The sequence below is a fragment of the Ambystoma mexicanum genome, chromosome 9, assembly GCF_040938575.1.
Source record: "Ambystoma mexicanum isolate Mex_15411 chromosome 9, UKY_AmexF1_1, whole genome shotgun sequence".
NCBI classification, from domain to species: Eukaryota; Metazoa; Chordata; class Amphibia; order Caudata; family Ambystomatidae; genus Ambystoma; species Ambystoma mexicanum.
Genome location: NC_090931.1, coordinates 1,546,985,913 through 1,547,011,552, shown reverse-complemented (window position 1 = coordinate 1,547,011,552; position 25,640 = coordinate 1,546,985,913).

Here is a 25,640-nt window from a genome sequence, read left to right as displayed (position 1 = left end):
CCTGTTCTATGTGTGTGTAAATGTGCTAATGCTTGCCCATAGGGCCATGTGTCACGTTATTCATGTTGGGATAACCTCCCATGTGTTCGTTTTATCTATGCTTGCATTTATGTAGTCCATGTAAGTGTATTACTACCTGTGCCTGTATCAAGGGGTTACTAGGGAGTGCAACCACACTACAAAGGGGCTCTAGTGTCCTGTACTAAGGGGACATTATTGGTGATCTGTGTTTATGTATGTTCTATGATACGTGATATAATATTAGGCAGTGTAGGGTTTTTTCCCGGTGCTTCCCCTGCCCTGTCCACCTTAGGGTTTTTCCTAACCCTCTGTCCGGTTTTCCTACATCCCCCTCCCCGTCCACAACCTCTCCCTAACCCTCTTCCCCCCATTGGCTGCCACGTGGTATCCTGTATTTTGTATATCAGGTATCTGTGCCAACCACTGGTGGAGGGTCAACTTCATTCGGCTTCTGTGGGACGGGGGAGAGTGTCGACACACCTTCCTCCAGTATTGTGTATTGACATAATAAGCCACCCCCAAATTGGGATACTTACAACCACCCGAGCCAAATGGAGACGACCACTACGGCCTTGGCCGATGTGCTCAATGCGCTTCAGGATATTCAGGTAGAGTTAGTACAAGCTAGACAGGAGTCTGATACCTTAAAGACCCAAGTACAGAGTTTGGTAGCTCAGTGCACCCCATTGGAAGGGGCTAGTGCTGCGAGAGGTTCCCAGTCAGAATCCCACGATCATTGTCCAATCGCCTAGTAGTGTACCCTTGGCAGTGCCAGAGCGTTTTTCAGGTGACCCTAGGAAGTATATGACATTCCTGACCCGGTGCTGACTTCATTTCTTGTGTAAACCTGCTGCGTTCGAATCTATTCAGGCTAGAACTGCATTTGTAATTTCATATTTGACAGGAGATGCAGCGGCATGGGCTATGCCATTGGTGCAGAAAGACGATCCTTTACTATACAATTGGGATGGCTTTCTAGGAGAGTTTGGCAGGTTATTTGATCGCCGAGAGGTTTCATCAGCTCAAGATAAGGAGTTGTTGGGATTGAGACAGGGGGGTCGGGATTTAGTCACATATGTTACCCAGTTCAACAGGTTGGTGATCGAGATCGAGTGGCCAATGGCTAAACAAACTGTGTTATTCTATCAGGGATTACGTGAGGAACTGAAGGATGCCATTGCTCAAGTGGAGCCGCAACCAAGCACTTGCACAGCCATGATTGATTTAGCTTTAAGGTTGGATCATCGCATTAATTTAAGGAAAGGAGATAAGAAGAGACCGGAAACAGGGCCTTTTGTGCAGTTAGACAGAAGTAGAGGACGGACAAGTGAAGTGGAACCAATGCAAATTGGTAGTATAAGAGGACCTTTGTCAGCATCAGAGAAGGAACATCGTAAGACTAATAAATTGTGTCTCTATTGTGGACAAGCAGGCTATTTTATACGTACATGTCCCAATACGCTGCAGAAAAGTGGAGGAAGTAAGAGAAATATGAAGGAAGCGGGAAAAGAGATGGGCCGGCCTTAAGGGGAACTCAGGTGACAGGCCCGATGGAGATTAGGTTCCCCAGATGGGTTGTAAACACAGTGGGGGGCAAGACTTCTCATTTATATATTTTGGTGACGTTATGTTTTGCTTTGACTAAACAGGACGTCCTGGCTATGGTGGATTCAGGGGCTACTTGTAATTTTGTGGATATTACTTTGGCAGAACAGTTAGGATTGCCGGTGTGTGACAAAATCAAGGCGGAAGGAGTACAATCAGTGGATGGTTCACCGCTGGTATCAGGGCCTATAAGAAAGCAGACAACAAAATTGGAAATGATTTGTGGGCCTGGGCATACAGAGGAAATTACATTTGATTTAATAGCAGCCCCCCAATTTGGTTTAATATTGGGAATGCCCTGGTTGGTGCTTCATAATCCCAGGATTGATTAGGAAAAGCAGACAGTATGGTTTGAGGAGCAGAGATGTCAAGAGCATATTTTTGTGGAAGAAGGAACAGCGACATGGTTAGTTGAAAAGAGATCAGAAGATCAGATGGTGGGAGCAGTGACAGAGGGAATTCCTACACAGTACAGAGAGTTTAATGAAGTATTCGACAAAAAAATGGCGGAACAACTACCTGCGCATAGACCCTATGATTGTGTTATTGATTTGGAGGAAAGAGCAAAATTGCTGTGCAGCAGGATTTATGCCCCTACTGAAAAAGAAAATCAGTATTTGCGGGAATACTTAGATGAGATGTTGACTAGAGGTTTTATTAGACATTCCACGTCCCCAGTCTCCTCACCGTTATTTTTTGTTCCCAAGAAAGAAGGTACTTTACGCACATGTATTGATTATAGGGCCTTAAATAAGGTAACTATCAAGAATAGATTTCCGTTGCCATTGATTTCAGTTTTGCTAGACCAAGTGAGGTCCGCCAAGGTGTTCACCAAATTGGATTTAAGAGGGGCTTATCATTTGATACGGGTCAAAGAGGGAGATGAGTGGAAAACAGCGTTCAGAACTAAGTTTGGTTTGTTTGACTATCTTGTAATGCCTTTTGGTTTATGCAATGCTCCTGCCACTTTTCAATTCTTTATGCAAGAAGTTTTGCAGGAAGACATTTATGTTTTTCTTATTGTTTATATTGACGATATCTTGATTTACTCTGAAGCACCAGAGCAGCATGTAGGACATGTAAGGACAGTGTTGAAACAATTACAGGATTGTCACCGGTGTGTTAAATTGGAGAAATGTGCATTTCATGTAACACAGGTGGAATTTTGGGGATTTATTTTGACTAATACAGGAATTGTGATGGATCCTAAGAAAGTGCAGGCAGTTAGAGACTGGCCCTCGCCACAATGCATCAAGGACATACAATCTTTCCTAGGGTTTGCCAACTTTTATAGGCGTTTTATTAACAATTTTTCTAAAATTGTCACTCCAATTACGCATTTGTTGAAAAAAGCTGTGAAATTTACTTGGAGTGTTGAAGCGGAAAACGCCTTTCAGGAGTTGAAGGTAGCTTTTACTACTGCTCCAGTGTTAAAACATCCTGATACCGAGAGAGTATTTCAAGTTGAAACTGATGCTAGCAATGTGGCGATAGGAGCCATTCTGTCGCAGAAAGATGAGAAAGAAGTATGGCACCCTGTAGCATTTCTTTCCAGAAAATTGTCAGGGTGTGAGCAAAATTATTCTATAACTGATAAAGAGTTGTTGGCGATTCGGTCTGCATTCCTTGAGTGGTGACATTATTTACTGAGAGCAAGGCATCAGGTGGTGGTGGTAACGGACCACAAAAATTTGCAATATTTCTAAACAGCTGTCCTGTTTGGCCGATTCCGCTAACTCACGTTCCTCCCCACTCTCCTCACCTGATTCAAAGTCCTCTGGTTGCAGTTGTCTGTGAGAGAGATAGTCCTTCTCCTTTTTGTGTTGAAAGTATCTGTCTCGAGAGGAAGTCACAGTGAGTGCTATAGTATAGCAAACCTGGGGCCCCCTTCCCGAGACCAGACAGTGCGAAGGGAAAAAGCCTGTTCAGGCAGAAAAAACCCTCTGAGGAGTGCAGCGGTTTGAGAGGATCTGGAGCAAGCAGTTGTAGTGGAGTTGTAGTGGAGTTCTTGAGGCAGGTAGCTGATGGGAGCAGGCGAAGCCGGACATCCAAAGCAAGAAGGATCCGGAGAGAAAGAGAGCCACCGGAAAGGGTACCAACAGAGAAAACAACTCCGGAGCAACAGGAACCAGGGCGGCTGAATGACAGCGCAGCCGAAAGGTAAGGCAGAGAAGGCGGCCGTGGAGAACAGCGCACCGTAGAGCTGAGAAAAGAGGCGAGGCGAGGGAAGGAAGAGAGAGAGAGGTAGTCCGGGGAAGGCGGACCGAAAGTACAGATAAGTGACCGAGGTGGTCAAGGCTGGAAAACTAGCGTGTAAATCCAAAGGAGCGAGCTAGCGCAGTAAAGGGGGTTGCAACGCGGCGATCGCTGGGAGAGGAGGAAAGAAATACTACCAGCGGCGCCATGTTGGAAAACCACTAGACCGTAGGGTGCGTAACAGAGAAATCACGTAGCGGAACCTCCGCACGCCCTTCCAGCGCGTAACCGCCAACGCGGATACAAACGCCAAACAGGACGGCGAATGACAACAGCGCACACACTTACTCCTAGACAATTGAGATGGTCTCAGTGCTTTAATGAGTTTGATTTTGTGGTTACTTTTAGGCCAGGTAGCAAAAATGGAAAGTCGGATGCGCTTTCTAGACAACAAAATTTGGACCATCCAGTAGGCGAAGTAAAGACTATTATCTCGCCAGATAAAATTGTTGGGGGCATTAACACACAAGTCATTGATTTAGTCAGGAGAGCGTTAATATCACGGCAAATGTTAGAGTGGCGGAACAGTCATGCGGCACGTACTATATGGGAGGGGATGCCCTATCAGCAGAGGCGATTATATTTACCAACGAAGGAGCTACAAGACAAGGCCTTATTCTGGTGCCATCAGTCCCCCTTAGCAGGGTTGCGAAAAATGCAGATCATGTTGGAAAAATACTTTTGGTGGCCCTCTTTAAGACAGGACATGGAAAGATATGTGGAATTATGTGAGAATTGTGCACAAAATAAAGCAGAGCATGTTAAGAAAAGGGCCTTACTACAGCCATTACTCACTCCTGAGCAACCATGGACACACATTTCAAAGGACTTTATCACTGACCTGCCGCACGATAAGCAATATGATACCATATGGGTAGTGGTAGATTTTCTGTCAAAACAAGCTCACATCATTCCTTGTGAGGGAATACCTGGTGCAGGTAAATTGGCTGAGTTATTTTTACAACATGTGGTAAGGCTGCATGGGTTGCCCAAAAGTATTGTCTCAGATAGAGGTTCGCAATTCATCTCCAGATTTTGGCGTGCCTTTTGTCGAATGTTGGGAATAAACTGTGCTCTTTCCACCAGCTATCACCCTCAGACAGATGGACAGACAGAAAGAGTAAACAAACACTTGAGCAATATTTACAGGGCTATCTGAGTGATGGTAGAGATTCCTGGGTGCAAGCTTTATGGTTGGCGGAATTTACCTATAACAACACCTATCACACTTTCTTGTTGGTGGCACCTAATGAATGTTTATATGGTCATGAACAGAATATGATACCGGAGCATTTACCGGAAACGAGAAATATGCCGGTGTTACAGGAGCGTAAACAGTTGCTTCTTGAGGTAAGACGGAAGGCACGAGAAAATCTGGAGAGAGCCAAGAAGCAGTACAAAGGCAAGCTGACAAACACCGACAGCCAGGCCCTCAATATAAAGTGGGAGACAGAGTTTGGTTGTTAACTCGAAATTTGTCTTTAATTGGGTCACAAAGGTTTCTGCCTCGGTTCATTGGACCCTATGAGATCAGTAAATGTATCTCTGCTACTGCTATGAAATTACGTTTGCCTACATCTTTGCATGTACACCCAGTGTTCCATGTCTCTTTACTTAAACCTGCCGCTCCAGGCATGACTACAAAGCGCCCTCCCGCTATCATGAAGACCGGCCATGAAGAATATGAAGTTCAGCGTATTCTGGATGTAAAGAAGAGGAATCGCAAAATCTGGTACTTGATTAAGTGGAAAGGTTATGAACCCGAAGACTGTTCTTGGGAACCTGCGGATGAGGTACATGCTCCAAGGTTGGTTAGACAATTTCATCGGCAACATCCGGATAAACCAGACCCTGGGAAGAGCCCTGGGAGAGGAGGTAATGTCAGGAATTTGGGGTGGTGGAGGCAAAAGAGGTGTCAGGGGCGTCAGAACATTTGAAGAAACATTATTTGGTCGACAAACTACATTTCCCAATAGCCTCTGGGCCATTTCGTAGTTCATGCCGTGCGCACGTCTGGCCAGCTGACTATCATTAGTGCAGCTTATTAGGGGCCAACGGCGCACGGCGGTTGTGGCTTATTCAGTTGGGTCAGGGCGAAGCCATGCCGGAGGATCGCGAGGAGTCTCGTACAGCAGCATTATCCCAGCAGGCATTGAAACGTTAAGAACAGCAGCACGCCAGGAACTCGTGCAGTTTCCATGCCGCTCTGCATTCCAGTTGGAACGAATCCGGCGAACGCAAGGTGAAGGAATTCTTACTCGCACATCGCGCAACTATCACAGTGTCATCAGTTCCCGTCCGGGAAGGCTTGCGAGCCCCCCGGACACCCAGATAAGTGCTAGTTTGGTTCTGTCTGTTTTCAGGGGATCATATTTTGGGCCATGTTCGTAATCTTTTCTATGGAAAGGCAAACATAGAAAAGACATTTTTTCACTGTGCATTGCAATTGGGCAGAACTCTGATTATACTTATTAGTGTCTGAAGAGAACACTTGGTGCCTGTGATATTGAGGGGCATTAATTCTAGCAGGAAGTACAGTCTGCATTGGAGTAGTAGGTAATTTACTAATCTACTCAGTGTGCGGATTTTGGAACACAGTACTATGTTCGGGTTGAACTCAGACATATGGGGCATTCCTGTTCTATGTGTGTTTAAATGTGCTAATGCTTGCCCATAGGGCCATGTGTCACGTTATTCATGTTGGGATAACCTCCCATGTGTTTGTTTCATCTATGCTTGCATTTATGTAGTCCATGTAAGTGTATCCAGGGGTTACTAGGGAGTGCAACCACACTACAAAGGGGCTCTAGTGTCCTGTACTAAGGGGACATTATTGGTGATCTGTGTTTATGTATGTTCTATGATACGTGATCTAATATTAGGCAGTGTAGGTTTTTCCCGGTGCTTCCCCTGTCCTGTCCACCTTAGGTTTTTTCCTAACCATCTGTCCGGTTTTCCTACATCCCCCTCCCCATCCACAACCTCTCCCTAACCCTCTTCCCCCATTGGCTGCCACGTGGTATCTTGTATTTTGTATATCAGGTATCTGTGCCAACCACGGGTGGAGGGTCGACTTCATTCGGCTTGTGTGGTTCGGGGGAGAGTGTCGACACACCTTCCTCCAGTATTGTGTATTGACACCTTGTAGTCCTGTGTATTTGTGCACTGGACAGGTTTCCATATTTTGCAGCAGTTTTATTTTGATTTTGTCTTTGCTTTTCACATACTGATTGAGGAACTGGCGTAAAGATTTGAAAGATTTTTTGGGAATGTTACACATTGACGTGCATGGCCATTTGTATACTGGGCGTTCTGGTTCAGTCGAATGGAGAGGTAATACAGAGTTTTCTGGGGAGATTTTTGTAAGCAGTATTTCTTGTTGCATTATGGTATTATTACGTTTTTCATAACCTTGTGCACTGCTATGTATGGTAATTGTGTTTGTTTTGTTTCGTTTGTATGCTTCTTCATTAAAATATGGATCTGTGCTAGTGGTGTGACTCCATTCACCTACACAGATATTTAAGAAGTTATTTTTGTTGACATTCCGTTTATTGAGAAGTCTTTTTTGTAATTTAGTAGTTCGTTGTGTTAGTGGTTTCATTCTGTTTAACACTAAAATAAATAACTTTCTTTTGAGAAGGATTGCACTGTCTATCAAAGCTTCTAAGATAAATATTCTATGGTATGTTTTAAGGGTTGTGCATGATTAGTCTCCTTTTTTTATAAGATTCTGAAGGACTCTGTGTCGGAACATTTTTGCTAAAATACTTTTTGTTGGTATGGTTACTTGCTAGTGCATCAAGATTTATAGGAGCAGTTTTAGCAGTAGTGGTGGCTGAATTCTTGTTAATCATTTTCTGTTTTGTTTTACATTTTGATAGAGGAGGCAAAGTTTCTGTACTGGAAGCTTGTTTTGTTTCGCTAAATGATTGTATTAACTGTTTTGTTTGAACTTTTTGTACAAACTCTGCTAGAGATGGATGCTTATTTTGGTCACTTATTTTCATTTGCTCTATTTCTGCGTTGCTTTCTATGGACTTGCTTTTTGGTAGGCATTCTTTGGGGTCTGCTGAAAAAAAAGAAGGTATGGGCTTGGCCATTCTGCAATGTATGTGTGCTGTGAGCATGAGTGTCTGAGTATGATGGTAAAGATGTTTGTGGTGGTGTGTGATTGTACATTGGGCAGCTACAATTAGTTGGGAAGGCTATTCTTCTATTTGTATGTTACTACACTGCGGTTCAGATGACAGTAGAAAGTGAGCTAGTGCTGAGGAGAAGCACTAATAGTAAATCTAATCGTATAACATTAAAACAGTTCTTTGTTTTGCAATACGAACATTCTAGGGGATGAGTTATGTTATTTGTGTTCCAAAAAATGGGGATTTGTGTGCCATTCTGTCTGCTATTCCCTGTTTAATAAATGGGGATTTGTGGGCAGAATGGTTCCGAAATCTCAGTTCTTTTGGTGCACAAATTACATGAATTAACCACACAGTGTGTTTGAGTAACAGTAAGAATATTAAGGTAGTATTGTACTTACTCTTTTTTTGTGGAATGAGCAGGTTTCTTCGGATATGTTGTTTGTAGTTCAGATGCTGCTGATTTTCAGGAGAGTGGTCTTCACTGCAATTGTAAAAGAAAGAAGTTAGTAATTTTGTGTGTTTATAGCACTGATGTTAATTTAGATGTTGATTTTTATGTTTTTGTAGTAGTATTCTTGTTTGATATCTGAACATAGTGTATGCATGCATTTCATTTGACTATGTGCAGCCTTTATATTTTATTTACAATATGTTACTTCAACATGGTTTGCAAATGAGTAGAATATTAAGTGTATGAAATTCACTTGGTTTTTTAAAGCTGTGTTGTAGATAGCAGACAGGTTTGGAAGTGACAGTTGATTATAGCAGATGGGAAAAATTGCAATAAGTTCATTTTATAGGTTATACAGGTTTAGTGGCATTACTCTGTTTATATGCATTCATAAGAGTTGTACATGTACTGTGAATAAAATATGCATACCTGTAGTTTGTATTCATGCATGTGGATATGCATGCAGCTGTAAGAAGAAATCTTGGAGACTTGTAAAGTAGTTTTTGTAGTAGGTGCTTTCCAATGATATGAGACTTGTACTCAGAGTGATCAACAGTACATTTGAAGTGCTGAACTCTGATGATGGAGTTAGATGTAGAGGTCTTGGATGTGAGTGGTGGATTGTTGTGTGACTGCTTAGCTGTATCCAATGAGGGAATGGCACGGAGAGTGAAGTGGAAATGGTAGAAGGGCTGTCTAAGAGTTACGCGCTCTGCGTACAGCGCAGCGGACCGCGGATAGGGCTTGCGACATCCAGGGTTTTCCAGCAAATCCAGCATGGAAAGCGGACTGTAGGGATCAGCCAATCAGATGTTGAGGTTGTGGATTTGTGTTGAAAGAGACTGTGTGTAGTGAAGATGGCAGAGGTGGAGAAAGTCAGGGTGTTGGTGCTTGGAGATATGTTTGTGCATGCTTTACAGCAGTATGCTCAATGCAGGCATGTGGCAAACAATTTTGATGTTAAAGGAGTGGAGGTGGTGTGGAACACTGTGCCTGATTACAATGTACAGGGAATTGTACAAGTTTGTGAAGATATGGGCAGGATGAACAGTCCCCATGTGGTAGTATTGCACTATGGTGCTTTCCATTTGGGCTATGTCAGTGCCCCTACTTTGTTGGCAGATTAGGAACACTTGGTTCAAGCAGTAATGAACATCCTTCCAAATGCCAAAGTAATTTTTTCTGGATTACTACCTTGGGCAATATGGGTCAATAGTTCTGTTTTTGTCCTCAGCAAAACATTGGTAGGTGTGCAATCAACCGAGGCATGTGTGCTTTCATGCTTAGAGCTGGTATGTTTTTCTGTAATAATGAGAATATTGATTCCAGTAATGCTGTTTATTTTAAAGAAGATGGCATTTCCTTATCTTTTTGGGGAAATGCTATGCTGTTTTGGAATATAAGGGTTGCTTTGGAGAAGGTTATGTGAAGATTTTAGTAGTAAAGTAAGAAGAAAAAAAACCCAGAAAAAACAAAATAACAGGTATCTTGCAAGCATCTGCAAAAAAAAACAAAAAACGGCTCTTTTCAGAGCCAACCTCAAAGGGGAAATGGGGCACATTATTTAAATTTACATTCACCATGCTCAGATTTTCGATATGTCCGCGGACATGGCGGGTGTCCGCGGACAACGTGTATTACATACAGGGATTTTGGGGTGGCGAGGCATGCAAATGAGAACGAGCAGAGCAAGGTATTGGTCAGTAAAGTTTACTGGGTGTGTTGTGTAAGGAGAGAGTTTGTCAGAAAGTCTTTTTCCTGAGAGAAAAACAGATAGCTATGGATGTGTGTTTCCGAAAATAGATTATCTGGATTTTGGGAGACTCATGGATACATTGGTTGGAGGTGCATGCAGAATGCTGTGGAGTAGCTGCAGATCTTGGATTCTCTCATGTGGAAGTGCACTGGCATGGAGTGCGTGGAATGAAGTGGCTGGACTTGGTACCTCTCTGTGCTACTTCAGAGACAGAGCATCATCCAGACATAATTATAATTCATTGTGGAGGGAACAGTTTAGGACATGTGTCTGGAATGTCATTGCAATTTGCAATGAAAGAAGGACTTGGGAAGGTCATGGACATGTTTACAAATTCCCAAGTAATTTTTTCTTGTATTGTGCAAAGACAAATGTGGCTGCGTTCTTCTTCATTTGGTCCACAAATGGAGAAAGCTAGGCGCAATGTCAATGAGGCTGTTTGTGCCTTTCTAAGAGATGGCATGTCCTCTTTTCACAATGAAAATATTATGTTTCGTAGCACATACATTTTTCACAGAGATGAGTCCATCTTATACTGGCAATCAGATTTTTCTGAGAAATGTACTAAATGCATTGCAACCCTTTTTTGGAATTACAGTAATCTATTTTGCAGTAGATGTTGACGATTTCAAGTTTTTGAAACACACAAAAACACCACCAAAAGGCTCTTTTCAGAACCACCACTTCCTCCCAGAGAAAAGTGCACTGGTTTTGCTAGGGCAGCACCCTAAAACTTTATATGTTCTAGAACTATCCGTGGACTTCTAAAAAATGCACAGGGCCCTGCCCTGCACTGTTTATTTGCCACTTCTATTTTTAAACTGCGAAAGGCGGCTCTGAAAAGAGCCCTTTTTTATTTTTGTTCTTTTATATTTTTTTTGTTTTTTTTACACATGACACACTAGGAGAGGAGGGGAAAGGAGGGTATTGAAGGGACACCAACCACTGGGATAAGAAAGTGCAGGTGGAGAGAGGAAGATGTAGGGTGGGCCTTAGTTAGGTAGGTAGCAGGTCTTCTGGTGCACCGTGACCGCAGTCTCGAAAGCACTTTGAAGACTCTCCCCCCTGCAGAGTACTGCGTCGCAGTACAAACACAATATTGTGACCCTCGAAAGGTAAGGGTCAACAGCATCGTGAATGGCCTGTGAGGCAGCTGGAGGGATGCGCTCTCCCACAGGAGTGTCTCTTGTGGTGAGTGGTGCGGAAACAGAGCATGTGGTAGAGGAACTCAACCTACTACGTTCATCACAAGGTACAACCTTGCGAACGGCCCCACCGTGGAACGACTTCAGGTGTTGCTTCATGGATGTCGTACCAAAGCTGTATGAACCACGCCTCCCATGACTCTGCACCATTTTGCATTGGTTGCAGGTGACCTTGTTCGCACATGCTTTTGGTATGTTACCATGAATGGTAAACAACCGCCACACCCAAGACTCCCGGCGAGTGCTGGTAGTAGGGACTTCCTCTACCTCATCCTCTTCATCCTCGTCCTCTACATCCTCACGCCTGTTCCCCTCTGCAGGCCCTTGACGAGGGGGCGGTGGTGGAGGGGTTGGGGGTGGTGCTGAGGCAGATGTAGCAACAGCAGCCATGGATGCCATCAGGGTTGATGAGATAATCTCAGCAAGAGCAGCAGAGGCAGCAAAAGTTAATCTGCAATAGCCAGAAGCACAATGAAGATCAGCTCTGGGGTGTGGCCTTTTATAGGGGTGGAGGGGTTTTGATTTACGGCCAGATCGAACACCCCAAAAAGGTTAAAAAAGTTCAAAAAAGTATCTGGAAAGCCAGGGTCATTGTCTGGGACATGTGCAATGGTGAATATTTACTGTAAAATAATTTGGATTGTCTGAAAAAGTTCTTTTAAAATGTTCGGGAACCGGACAGTGTCCGCAAATCAGGATACACGCTCAGCGTGGGTGCGGTCACATGATGACATCAGGAACATGTCCGCAAATGCACGGGAACGGTCATGCGCATGCGCGCGGGTGTTCTACGAACAGTGTTCTGGTCCTCAAACAAATTAAAAGTGCAGCACAAGTGAGACAGACATTTACAGACAGGTGCGATGTTCGCAGGATTTATGGGTGTGGTGCGCATGTGCGTAGATGTTCTACAGACTGTACGGACAGGTATAGTGTCCTTAGGACATCTCCATTTTGTTCACTTACGGACATCCCGCACACCGAGTGTGTTCCAAGAACAGTTCCATCTTGCTTGCGAACGGTACGGACAGGTATAGTGTCCTTAGGACACCCCCAGTTTGCTAATTATGGACATTCCGGATAGGCGCGCTGTCCGCAGACACCCCAACTGACTTTTTAAAAAACATAAGACACAAAGGATTGAATTAAAAGACACATAATATTTTTTTTTATTATATACAGATTCAAAATTTATGAAAGAGAGGGGGAAGCAGAAACTGACACAAATACAGGGGAATTAGGGGTTTGGAGAGGATGGATGGGAGGAGATGAAGGGATAGAAGTCTCATCATAACGTTGTTCTTGGTGGTGAGGGTTTGGGGATAGTTGATTGGGACACAGAGAGGGGCAACAGGTACATGTGGGACAATGGTATTTAATTTTTGTCTTTTAAGTGGTCCTCCACAAAATGTTTCAAAAGATTGAAATTTTCCATGAGCATGTCCATTTTTTGTTCCATGCGCTGCAGAGTATCTTCCAATGTGTCTTTTGGTGTATTATTTTCAATGTTTGTATGGTCTGTTAAAAAAAATATATATGTTAAGTGCACATAAAGTAATGATTATTAATTTGTTTATAAAGAGAAGTGTCTACCATTAGTATTACTGTCTTCAGACATTTCCTCATGTGGGAAATTTTCCTCAAGCCATTGGACATTTCTGCGTAAAAAACAAAAATATATTACTTTTAGTGTACCTAATACAACAAGTTTAGAAATATATAAGAAAAATTAAGTTTACTTTTTAAGTTTCTAGTTTCTGGTAAGTTGTGTTCTTACTGTTGTGTAGGTCTGCTGTTGCTCCTAGCTGTGCAGTTTCTGTGAGGTAATTATGTTGGAGGCATATCTTTTTTGTTTTGGTATATTCCATTTTAGTACATATTGTATTTAAATGGATGGTTGATGTGTTACATATATAGGTTCCACTTCTTATTTATTATTACATATAATGTGTTTATGTGCTGCTTTTTGAACTTGTGCAGTGTTTATATGGCATGATAGAACAATTTAAGATACCCCCTGAGTGTTTGGGTAGTTTTGATGTTGTCAGCGTCCATTCGCGGACATACGCACAGTCCGCGGACATCAAAAACATTAGCAGGGAGGTTCAGTATGTTCCATGTTACATGTATATTTTTTTATGTTTTGTTTTTAATCTCAAGGGATTTTTTAACAAAGAAAAGACAAGTTGCAGTAGGTAGACAGAAAAACTAAAGGAAAGCTGTGTTTAAAAAAAAAGAAGAAGTTAGGAGTTAAGTCTCTGCTTTGGTTGCAACCATGTTGTTTAAATTCTGTGCAGGGAGCATCACATTAAGAATGTGTTGCATGATGTTCACTGTAGTTAACAACCATTTCTGTTTGTCGCCTGCAATCAATTTATCCCAACAGTTTTCCTCGTCTTGGAGAGTGAAGTTAGAGGTAGTATCTTTCAAATATGTAGAGCGAATGTCTCGCGTCGCTGGACAATTCAGTAGGAGATGGCGAATGGTTTTCGTTTTTGTGGTGGATTTGCAAATACGACAACAATCAGTTGGAGATAAGTGTCTAATAGTCAAAACTTTGTTTATTTCCAGTAGGTTCAAACGGATTTTCAGAAAATAGTTCTGTGCCATCCTACTTGGGAAGAGGTTCAGGTATATTTGTAAAATGTCCAATTTCTTGAAAAATGGAGGATGGCGGCTAGCAAGTTTGTATTTGTTCGCTGTTTCAATGGTCTTTATCCAGTCAAGCTCTTTGATCTTTTTGGTAACTTTGACTGGGTTTGTTGTGAGCTTGTCCTTGTTGCTTTCTACAGAATGTAGGAGGTTCAGGTTCTTAGTTTCCCATCTCAGCAACACTTTACACGATCCTAGCCGGATTTCTTTGTTTATCAGGCAATGGCGCGTCTTTCTGAATACATTTCCTGTATAATAGAACATTGTTACAATCAACTGTTGTTTCCAAAGATGACAGACTGAGTTCGCGTCTGAGCTACTAAAAACCTATGAAATTCAGTAAAAAAACATTAAAAGGACGTTATGGTTCAAAGTAAGACCGGTGGTGGCGCGAGTTATGGTTGCTTAGCTTACCATAACTGGGGAATTTCAGGGGTTTTTCGGTTTTACTTGGAACCATAACGTCCCTTTAACAAAGTTTTTTTACTGAATTTCATAGGTTTTTAGTAGCACAACTTAACCGTAACATCCCTTTAACAAAGTTTTTTTACTGAATATATATATATGTATATATCTTGTTCCAGCCAGTGCCGTTACCCAGGCACAACAGAGGTGCACTCCCAGTTAGCGAAATCCTTGACAGTATTGACTTGACACCAGAGTCTGGAATCCAAGAATGAAAATATTTCTTTATTTTGAATTTTCATAAACGTTTCTTATGAAGCCCCCTAAAAGCACCAGGGAAAGCGGTGTCAAAAACAGACGTGTTTCGGAACAACTCGCTGCTTGGTCACTTGGTTTGCCCATCTACATACCCACAATGAACTAACATTCGGGGAAGAGAGAAAGGAATGCATTTGCCGATGATTAAACTTAGATAGTCCTTTTCTAATCTCTAGGTTACACCTTACACAACACGGAAAGAAATGTACAGCTTCTGATACTGCTCAATCACAATGTATCAGGGGTGGTTGCCATCTTGGAATGTCCCATATGCAATGCAATTCTTACATTATGTCAGTCACATTTGTAATCCTTGCAGTCAAATTTGCTGAATTGAAAACCTTATGTGTAACTACATATAAATAAGTGTAAGAAAATAGAAATGAGAAAAATAGCATACATGATGAATGGACACCAAATAATTGACTGAAGGCATATGGAAACATCAGATATGTTCAGGCACTTCCGATGTGAACCATATTACATATTGAACATGGTTCAAACACCTTTGTGAATCGGTGCAATGAGCTTGATGTTAATCACAATGGGAATCCCAAATGACGCTGCCCACCTAGTGGTGCCCCTGTTGCGTAAGGACAGCACTCTTAGAAAGCTCTATTCTAAGGTAAACTGGGAATGGATCTATACGTTGGCTGCGTTCATAGAACGTGACGCAGTATGGTCTTTGCCGTCTGGCCTAGAGTCTATCTCACATTGTTGCTGTCATAGGTTGTATCTGTGATTTCCTATGTCCTTGCATCCCATCGTAAAATCGATGAGGCGCATTTCATTCCAATGGAACAGGTGCTGTGCAGAACACACTCAATGGGTTAATCTGAGCATGGCTCTATCAGTGTAGAGGTCATAGCACCACATAGTGTGTCATAGATGATATCAGTACATTACACAGCATCAATGTACCATGAAGGATCACTGAGCAAGCGTGTAGTACCAGATGTTGATTAGGTACTATCATCCATGCTTAATGTGTCGCGATCAAATGATGAGAGGTTCTGTATTGCTCCAACGTGTGATCTGCGCTCCTAATTGCAATGTTATGTTAAGGACACTTGTGTAAGCGCACGTTCGCCCAAAGGCATCTTGGCGCTGAGCAGGCAAGGTAAGCTACCGCAAAGTAGTTACAAAAGCAAGCTTTTTAATTTTCCCCGAAAAGCAAGGTGATCAATAGTCTCACACAGAGAGAAAGGTAAATTATTCCAGGCCTTAGCGGCAGCAACCATAAGTGCACAGCCTCCCTTGCGAGCTAGCTTGAAGCGAGGTACAACGATCCACCGGTTAGTTTGAGAACTTGGGTACGAGTAGGTTGGTAGGGAGTAAACGATGTCCGGTTAAAGCTTCGAAAAATAAAGGATTGAACAACCTTTTATTCGAAAGTCAAAGGGTCAAAAAAAAAGGTTTGAATTTTTATTTATTTTATTTTTTAGTTTGGATTGGTAAAAAAAGTTTTTTTAATAAAGAAAACAGGGGTCGGGGGGAATCCCCACATAAAAAAAAGAAAATCAAACCTTTTTTTCGACCCTTTGACTGTCAAAAAAAGGCATTTGAGCCTTTTGATTTCAATACTTTGACTGTAAACCGGGAGTAAACTTGTCTTGCAGGTAATCTGCTCCCACACCATAAAAGGGCTGGTGTACAATGCACATGGATTTATACAAAATCCGCTGGGTGACGGGAAGCCAGTGCAGTTGTCTCAACAAGGGAGTCATATGGGATCCAAATGGTGGGCGAATGATGGATCTAGCCGCAGCATTCTGAAGCAGCTGCAGACGTCCAGTAAGGTAGCCTGGTTGTGCCAGATATAATGAATTACAGTAGTCCAGCACACTGAGGACTAGTGCTCCCACCACCGGTGCCTGACTAGCTACAGGAATAAATGGCAGGACCCTCCAGAGAACCCGGAGTTTAAAATGACCAGATTTACATACTGCGTTAACCTGCTCATCCATAGTAAGGGTGGCAGAGAATCGCACTCCAAGATTCCTAACTGAAGGGACAGGTATGGGGAAAGGACCCAGTGGCGAAGGCCAGAAATCAGACGTCCAGTACAGCTGAGAAGTGGAGGTCCCTACAACTAGGACCTCAATTTTACTGCCATTCAGCATGAGACAGTTCAGTGTCATCCACGTTCCAAGATCCTGCAAGAATTTTTTCAACCTACTGGCTATTTCAGATTTAGTCAGGTCCAAGCGGACCAGAATCTGGGTATCATCAGCATAAGAATAAAAACGAAACCCATGCGATTGAATAAGGAACAAGAGATATCTTATGTAGACATTGAATAAGATCGGAGACAGTGCTGAGCCCTGAGGGACTCCACAACAAAGAGGAGCAGGTGCCGAAAAGAAAGGCGGGAGAGAGACTGACTGTGAGCGATCAGTCAGAAAAGCTCTGGAGCATTCAAGAACTTGGCTAGAGATACCGGCTTCCACTAGTCGGGCAATAAGAAGAGAATGATCGACGGTGTCGAAAGCAGCTGACAGATCTAATAGCAGGACTGCTCAGACACCACCCTGGTCGACCAGGCGAAGAAGGTCATCCATTACTGAATTCAGAACGGATTCAGTGCCTCTGCCAGGCCGAAAACCAAGCGGAAAATTATATTAAAAGTGCAATGTGCCGTGCAAATAATACTGTGCAAAACAACATGCCATGTGATATACCAGCGTTATGTATTAAAAGCATTGTTCATTGTGCAAAGTGTAATAATGTGCAAATATCATATGGCCTAGTGCAGTCCTTCATGTGAGTCTTGCAAATGACTCTAACGTGCAGAGCGCTGAGTAGCATATCCTTAAATTAAAAAGGTTATAGCAAATAAATCCCAGCAGACACAATTCAGCAATTGACTCAGGTCAAATAGGAATACAATGCAGTGAAATGCAGTATGGATATGTCATGACAGAACTTATCAAGCAACCATCTGAGGCAGTAGAATCGCGGGACCTATCACTTGAGTGCTCCCGCATTCAGGTGGTGCTAACCCTCATGACGCCTCTATTAAATCAACTCATCAGACACAATCACAATCTCCTATTGTTATATCTTGTGTTGTGGATTGTTCTGCAGCCTTGCTTAAACCTGCGGCGACAGACTACTTTGTCGCAATCACCCGTGCTGTTCCCCTCCCCTTCGTCATCTTCATCCTCACCCCTCTCTTTTGCGAATCCAACCCTGCAGCGCCTATAGCTTCCTAACTACTCAGCCCACTCACTTCTTGAGGTCACTCTAGGTGCGATGAATGCTACGCTGACATCCCTCACAAAGCTGTATGAAACATACATGACCAAATTACAAAAAATAACAACATGCTTACCAAATTGGTCAATGGAACTCATGCATCAATATGGTGGATACATTCGCTCATGAAAGAGCATCGAGTCAAATCACAACAACTTTAGGACTAGCGGAACAGATCCTTCCAAATATTGATTCCAATGAGCCCCCACAAGGAGCTTTGAATACCAAATCTTCACCAGTCCTCACCTTCAAGATGTGGTAGACGTTCCTGCTGGTGCAACCAGCCAAATTCCTACTCAGAATCAGAGGGGTCAGTCATCGAACGGTAAACATGGCATTTCATCTAACCTGCGATTACGCACCTACAGGTCCTTGAGGAGAATTCTAAGCCAGCCAGGCCTCCACGTGCACATCACAAGATCTTTACTGGCTCCAACATCACCAGTTAGCCACAATAACCAACAAGAAAAAGCCTAAAAATCAAAAGCCCTTGCCCAAAGACGCCCAAATGAGATGCCGGAAATTCATACAATCTCTCAATTTACCCAATAAACACACCCAGAAAACATCCAAAACAATTTCTAGGAAATATAAATCGGAAAACACCAGATACAGTCAATGTAAATGACATCTCTTCCCCCATACCCACTCCAGTTTCAAACTATGAACATTAAATAAGCTGGACTCCGAGGCTGAACTGATCAATAACAATACTAATGCTCTGGATGGTCCTGATCAATAACAATACTAATGCTCTGGATGGTCCTGATCAATAACAATACTAATGCTCTGGATGGTCCTGATCAATAACAATACTAATGCTCTGGATGGTCCTGATCAATAACAATACTAATGCTCTGGATGATCCTGATCAATAACAATACTAATGCTCTGGATGGTCCTGATCAATAAGAATACTAATGCTCTGGATGGTCCTGATCAATAACAATACTAATGCTCTGGATGATCCTGATCAATAACAATACTAATGCTCTGTATGGTCCTGATCAATAACAATACTAATGCTCTGGATGGTCCGGCTCTGAATAAACCATCCTCATTACCCCTACCTCATCTACACGACGAGCTAATTCGGCCTCCCGTGGAGCATCTTTCCAAATTCTCCAACTCGCAAATGGGGCGCCTCCTCATTCTAATCTTACACACCCCAGGACCACAATTCATGCAAAAGACTTCATAAGGCAACCTCCCAACGGACACCTACCTAGAAATCTCCTAACTAATACTCAAACAGTGCCATCTATTGATATTGCTATTTTATTTCTATCGCACTCGTACAAAAGTGTTTCAGAGCGCGATAATAGTAAATATTATCCCGGAAACACATACGAGTTTGTCTGGCAGTCGTCAAAAACGACTGCCAGACCTCTCCAAATGATCATTCTCTCATTTTACAATGTAGGGGTGGGGACATCCCTATTTTTACACTAAACAAAACTAGTGTTCTTGCTATTTTTTTGCGACATTGACTTACTAGATGACCTCTGTTCCTCAGACATCTCATTGGTCAAGTTCCCTCAAGATTCAGACCTAACACAAGCGAGAATTTGGATACCATTAGGCATTGTGTTAAACAGTTTATGGAAAGCGAAAATGGAACTGTTCCATATGGGCTTTCATCTGACACAAGATCACAGGGATAAAACTCTTGCCATTCAAGACAATGACATCTACACTAATCTTGACATTGACTCAATGTTAAAAATAACATGTGCAAAATGTGCATTTGAGACTAGGCGAGAGGTTACCTCTGGGCTCTCGAATATTCAATATGATCCACGACACTATTCAGGCACGATAACCTTAGCTTCATGGAACACGAGAGGTTTCAAACACCTACTCTCTGGTGAACATAATCTTTTGGCGGACATTGACATCATTTTACTACAGGAAACATGGCTTAGTGTTGCACCAGTGTGGAACGAACACTCAATATCTTTATTACCTGCCTTAACACAGGCTCGTGGTGACCATCATCTGGCATGATGACGGCCGTCAGTATGAAATCTCACCTCTCGTTGGAACAATGGGCTGCTCCGAATGCATACATCCAGTTGTTAAAAATAAAATTGTCATCAAGCTCCCTAGCAATTATAAATCTTTATTGGATTCACTTTTTCTTGCTAATCTGGAACAAGTATTGGATTTAATCATACTTGACCCCACAATCCATCATACGATTATAGCCGAAGATCTAAATATACACTGCTTTAATCATGATACATCTAGCACAACCACACCAAATCAACAATGGCTGAAAACCATGGAGGAAAGACAATGTGTCATGCTAAACGGATCTGTCAAAAATGACATCCCGCCGAAACCAACGCGGCAACGTGGAAACCAATCAGCCATTATTGATTATATTTGCTTCTCGCAGTACGTTTAACATAACAGATTTTAAGTCCCTTCCCCAGCGAAATAGTGATCACAACCTTTTTTGTTATGCAATGGCAGCACACTGAAGTCTTCTCCCTTGTGGGTATTTATACTCCTAAACTTGAGATTTCTGGTGGTCAGAAGATTTCGGTGGACTGCCTCTCGAGAGGCAAATCTGGAACAGTGTCTAAATCAGGCTCCGTCACACCTGAACTTGGTTCTCATAAAAGAGGAGGTCCTTTACGTGGCAGCCAAGTACATATTCAAAGTGGCACCACCACTAAATCCAAGGCCAGTCTATCAACATAAATATCCTTTTGACCACCAAATGAAACACAAAAAATGGAGTTTCATAGGCAAAAGAGGCAACTACAATATTTGCCAGCTATTATTAACAAACAGTGCGCCACGTGAGCTCTTAAAACCAGATTCAAGAACTGGGTCAAATCCCAAAGCAGTCAGATCCACCAGATGCAATCAGAACACATGCTACTCAGCATAACATCTAAAAACAGTGCCCAAATCTGACATTACTTCACACAGCCTATCAAGCAGGACAAACAGCTTATTAAATGAGTTCTGTTTCAGAGGAGAATTGGGTACAACACTATCAAAATCTCTACGCAGATTTCGACCCATAATTCGCCTATAGTGCATCATGTTGGTCCTCTGAAGACAATTTCAATTTTGACAGGATGACATATTGAATCAAATTAAAAAACTAGGCATCTCTCGTGCCCCAGGCCCTGATGGCTTGACCAATCAAATGCTTAAAACACATCTGAATGAATGGGCATGGGTTCTTCACATCATCTTCTCTAAGGTAAATTCTCAAAGACAGATCCCTCCGACATGGAAGAGATCTATTATCGTGCCCATCTTCAAGAATGGAAATCGAGAGTGCCCAAGCAATTATCGACCAATTGCTTTATTGGACATTCCAGGCAAAATCTTTGCTAGATTCTACTGAGTGAATTCTCAGCATTGGTCACAGTAGCCAAGCGTTTTGACAGTTACCAAACAGGTTTCATGCCCGGCCTGGGTACTTCTGTTAATCTTCTTACACTGTAGTTCCTTAAAACAGAGAGTGTCCGTACTAAACAACTTCTGTACATAGCCTTTGTAGACTTTCGTGCTGCTTTTGATTCCGTATCAAGAACCAGACTCATTGGTAAACTTGTAGCAGCCAAATGTCCGGATCTTATCCGAGCCCTGATCTCTCAACTCCGTACAGGCACAATACAACTGAGATTATCTCCGGATGGTACTTTATCGAAGGTCATACCCACCTTCCGTGGATTAAAGCAAGGATGGACACTAGCATCATCCCTATTTAACTTCTAGATTGCAGATATTGGACACCATCTAAAATGAGTCAAATCAGATCCTCCAAAACCAGCTCACCAAGCTCTTCCGTGGCTTTTGTACGCAGACGACCTGGTCTTGCTTTCCAAAACACCCATGGGTGTTCAACAACGTATATCGGCCCTTGAACAATACACTAATGTAAATGCGTTAACCATAAATTTGGGAAAAAAACAAATTTTCATCTGTGCATCCAAACAGCAGATTAAAAGACATAGGTACAATTGGCAGATGTATGGCAAAAAAGAGAAGTAGTGAATGAATATATCTACTTTGGACTTGATACTAACAACAGCTATGGCGACATCCCCTACATCGAACAATGTCGCAAAGCAATACAGACGGCTGCTGCACAAGCAACGATTGTACATAGAAAAGATGGTACATTTTCATATCAACCACTTATTCAATTCTACAAGCAAAAGGCTGCGCCGGTTCTCCTCTATGGAGCAGAGACCAGGGCCCCTCAATCAATAGCGTACTGGACTAGGCTAGAGGGCGTATACTGGAAAGGAGTACTCGCACTTGCCCTGTCTGTTCCAATGTGTATTGTGGGGCCACCTCCCCTTCTTCCTATGATACTTATCGTTCCCCTGAGCACCGTGCATTGCTTCGCATTATTTGCACAAGGAGTAATGGGGGCCTAATCCCAGAAGAACGCTAAATGGGCCCATGAGCCTGCTAGGGGTGGCTCAGGCGCTTCAAACGGAAGCCCCCGACAGTGAAAGGGCCATTGAGAACTCAAGTGCTTGGAAGGGACTGGATGGCATCTTTCTGGCACACGCCTGCTGGAGCTCAGGGCAGCAGCAGGGGGTCCTCCTGTAGTATTGCAAATGCTCCAAGTCTTAGCTGTCTTTCTCTTGTATTATATTGCCTGCATAGATTGCATTCTGACCAATTTTAAAAAGCATATATATATATAGAGGTGCACTTTCTGAGTAGTTAGTGTGACACCCCATGGGTAGTAGTAACCTTAGTCTATGCCTTTTCGAGCAGGCGCAGTAGTAGTCGGCCAGTCAATTCAAGGTGTCTGAAAGGAAGGCCATCACGGAAATCTTGCCTCCCATGCAGGACAGGAGATTTCCAATGCATAAAGTACAGCTGACAAGGAAGGTGACCCCCAAGTGAAAAGAAGGAAACGGAAGTTAGTGCTAGAGCCCAACGTCCCACCTGTAGAAGACAGTCAGCATGAAACGAGGGGTGTGTAAAAAGAAGGGGGCTGGTAGCAAGGCAACATGCAGGCCATACAGCCCTGTGCAGGAAGTGGCCGATATAGTCAACATTAAGCGGGTGGCGGCTGAGAGCCTGCCAGAGCTGGCTGAGCTCAAAATGAATTGCAAAAAGCAGAAGGTAACTAGCCCTGGCGGCATTGGGCAGGTGCCCCTCCACAGGGGACTAGGTATTCCTGCGCAGGGTTCTAGGAATTCCTCCACAGGGGACTAGGGATTCCTCTGCAGGGGACTAGGGGTTCCTGTGCAGGAGACTAGGGATTCCTCTGCAGAGGACTAGGGATACCCATGCAGGGGACTAGGGATTCCTCTGCAGAGGACTAGGGATTCCCATGCAGGGGACTAGGGATTCCTCCGCAGGGGACTAGGGATTCCTGTGCAGGGGACTAGGGATTCCTCCGCAGGGGACTAGGGATTCCTCCGCAGGGTTCTAGGAATTCCTCCACAGGGGACTAGGGATTCCTCTGCAGGGGACTAGGGATTCCTGTGCAGGAGACTAGGGATTCCTCTGCAGAGGACTAGGGATTCCTCCGCAGGGGACTAGGGATTCCTCCGCAGGGGACTAGGGATTCCTCCGCAGGGGACTAGGGATTCCTGTGCAGGGGACTAGGGATTCCCACACAGGCGACTAGGGATTCATGCGCAGGGCACTATGGATTCCCCCGCAGGGGACTAGGGATTCCTGTGCAGGGGACAAGGGATTCCTGTGCAGGGGACAAGGGATTCCTCTGCAGGGGACAAGGGATTCCTCTGCAGGGGACTAGGGATTCCGCTTGAGCAAAATAAGCAGGCAGGGGAGCATGCCCGGACTACTGCAAATGAGGCCCCAGTCTTGAACTGTAGTAAGAACTTTCATAGGTGCAGGTCATTGTAATTGCTTATTTGTACAGCGGTTATACACAAGTGAAGTGCTTCAAAGCGCTTCAAGGCGGGAAGGGAGCAAGGGAAAAACAGTAGTCATTCTTAGGCCTTGAAGTTTCCAAATAATATAACAAAAGTAACTAGCGAACTAGGCCTGATGCCCTTTCTCCTAGTGCAAATGCATGAAGGGTAACAGGCTCAACCAGATCAGAGAGGTGAGACAAAGGGGGACAAGACAGAACTTACTACGCCTTGTAAATTAAGTGTACGGACAGAGGTGCAAGGGAGGGGGAGGGGGAAACAAATGTGCCCAGTCTAGCAGGGCCCTTGCTTAAGTGCATAGATGTTACCTCTCTCATGGAACATATGATGAAGTGGAGTAGGGGGTTTCCCCTCTCATGGAACGAAAGCTGAAAGTGCAGTAGTGTTGCGCATAGTGCAGAGGCCCGGAGGCAAGTGCAAAGACTCAGGTGAATTAGGAAAGTGCCTTATGCGGGCAGCCCTGATTATGAGGCTGATCGGAAAACAGGAAGAAAAAGGGGCTTCCTCTCGAATTAGCTTGCCCAGCACAACCAACAAACCATCTTCTGCAACGCAAACAACATATAGGCACATACAGAGCCCCTCGTGCATTCTGGGTAATGCATCTAAGGGTATGCAAACTCAGGAGTCATGGGGAGATGTGGCAAGCGGGTCCAGGAGCTGCTTAATATCTTGTTCATAGTGAGTGGGTGAAATCATTGGAGGGCTTTGAGGTCATCGCCCTTCAGGAAACGTGGGCAACGGAAGAAATCGCTATCCAGGGCTATGCGTCATTTGACATCAAAGCTAAAAAGGGCCTAAGGGGGAGGCCATTTGGGGGACTTGTAGTCTGGGTGAAGGCTGCCCTAAACTGGAAGATTAGACAGGCTAGCACAAGCTCTCATGATTCACAAGAGTTGCTCATTGGTGTGCCGGTAAACCGGCACAAGCTATTGTACAACATCTAGAACAGCCCCACGGAAAGAATACGCTCCAGCTCCATTGCCAGGTTGGAAGAATGCATATCTGAACGAGAATAAGGTGGTACGAACAGATGTGAAATGGTTGTTATGGGAGTATTCACTACACAACTGGAGCTGCTGAAAAAGCTAGAGGGTTTGTGGGACAATCAGGATGAAGCTTAGGGTATACCCCAAATAGATGCTGGACCCCCACTAAGAACATAACCCACTGCACTAGAGACTGCCCGCATTATTTATAAACTTGAGCTAATGGCATGCAATGTCCGTTTCCCCACAGATTAGCCTGCTGGGGCCACTTACCACGACCTAAACGGAGGCTCGAGAATAGATCATGCCCTGCTCCTAGCAAGAGATTGGCATTGAGTGGCAGGCTTCCAAGTGGTGGAACGGCTGGAAACTGACAGTGGGCCACGGTACGCAGTGATTATACTGAATATAAAATAACAAATGAATTCACAACGAATACAAAAACAACGACAACGCAAATAACTAACTTGGGGAAAAGTAATAGGAAAAAAAGGGGGGAGCTTTGGGGAAGGGGTTTTGGTGTTAGTTGTTTTGTAGTCAATGAAATGTCATTCCTTGTTTTGGGATTCGATGAAATCACATGTAACCTCGGCCACTAACGCTCCGTTATATTAATATATATATATATATATATATATATATATATATATATATATATTAATATATTCCAGAGATTGTGTAG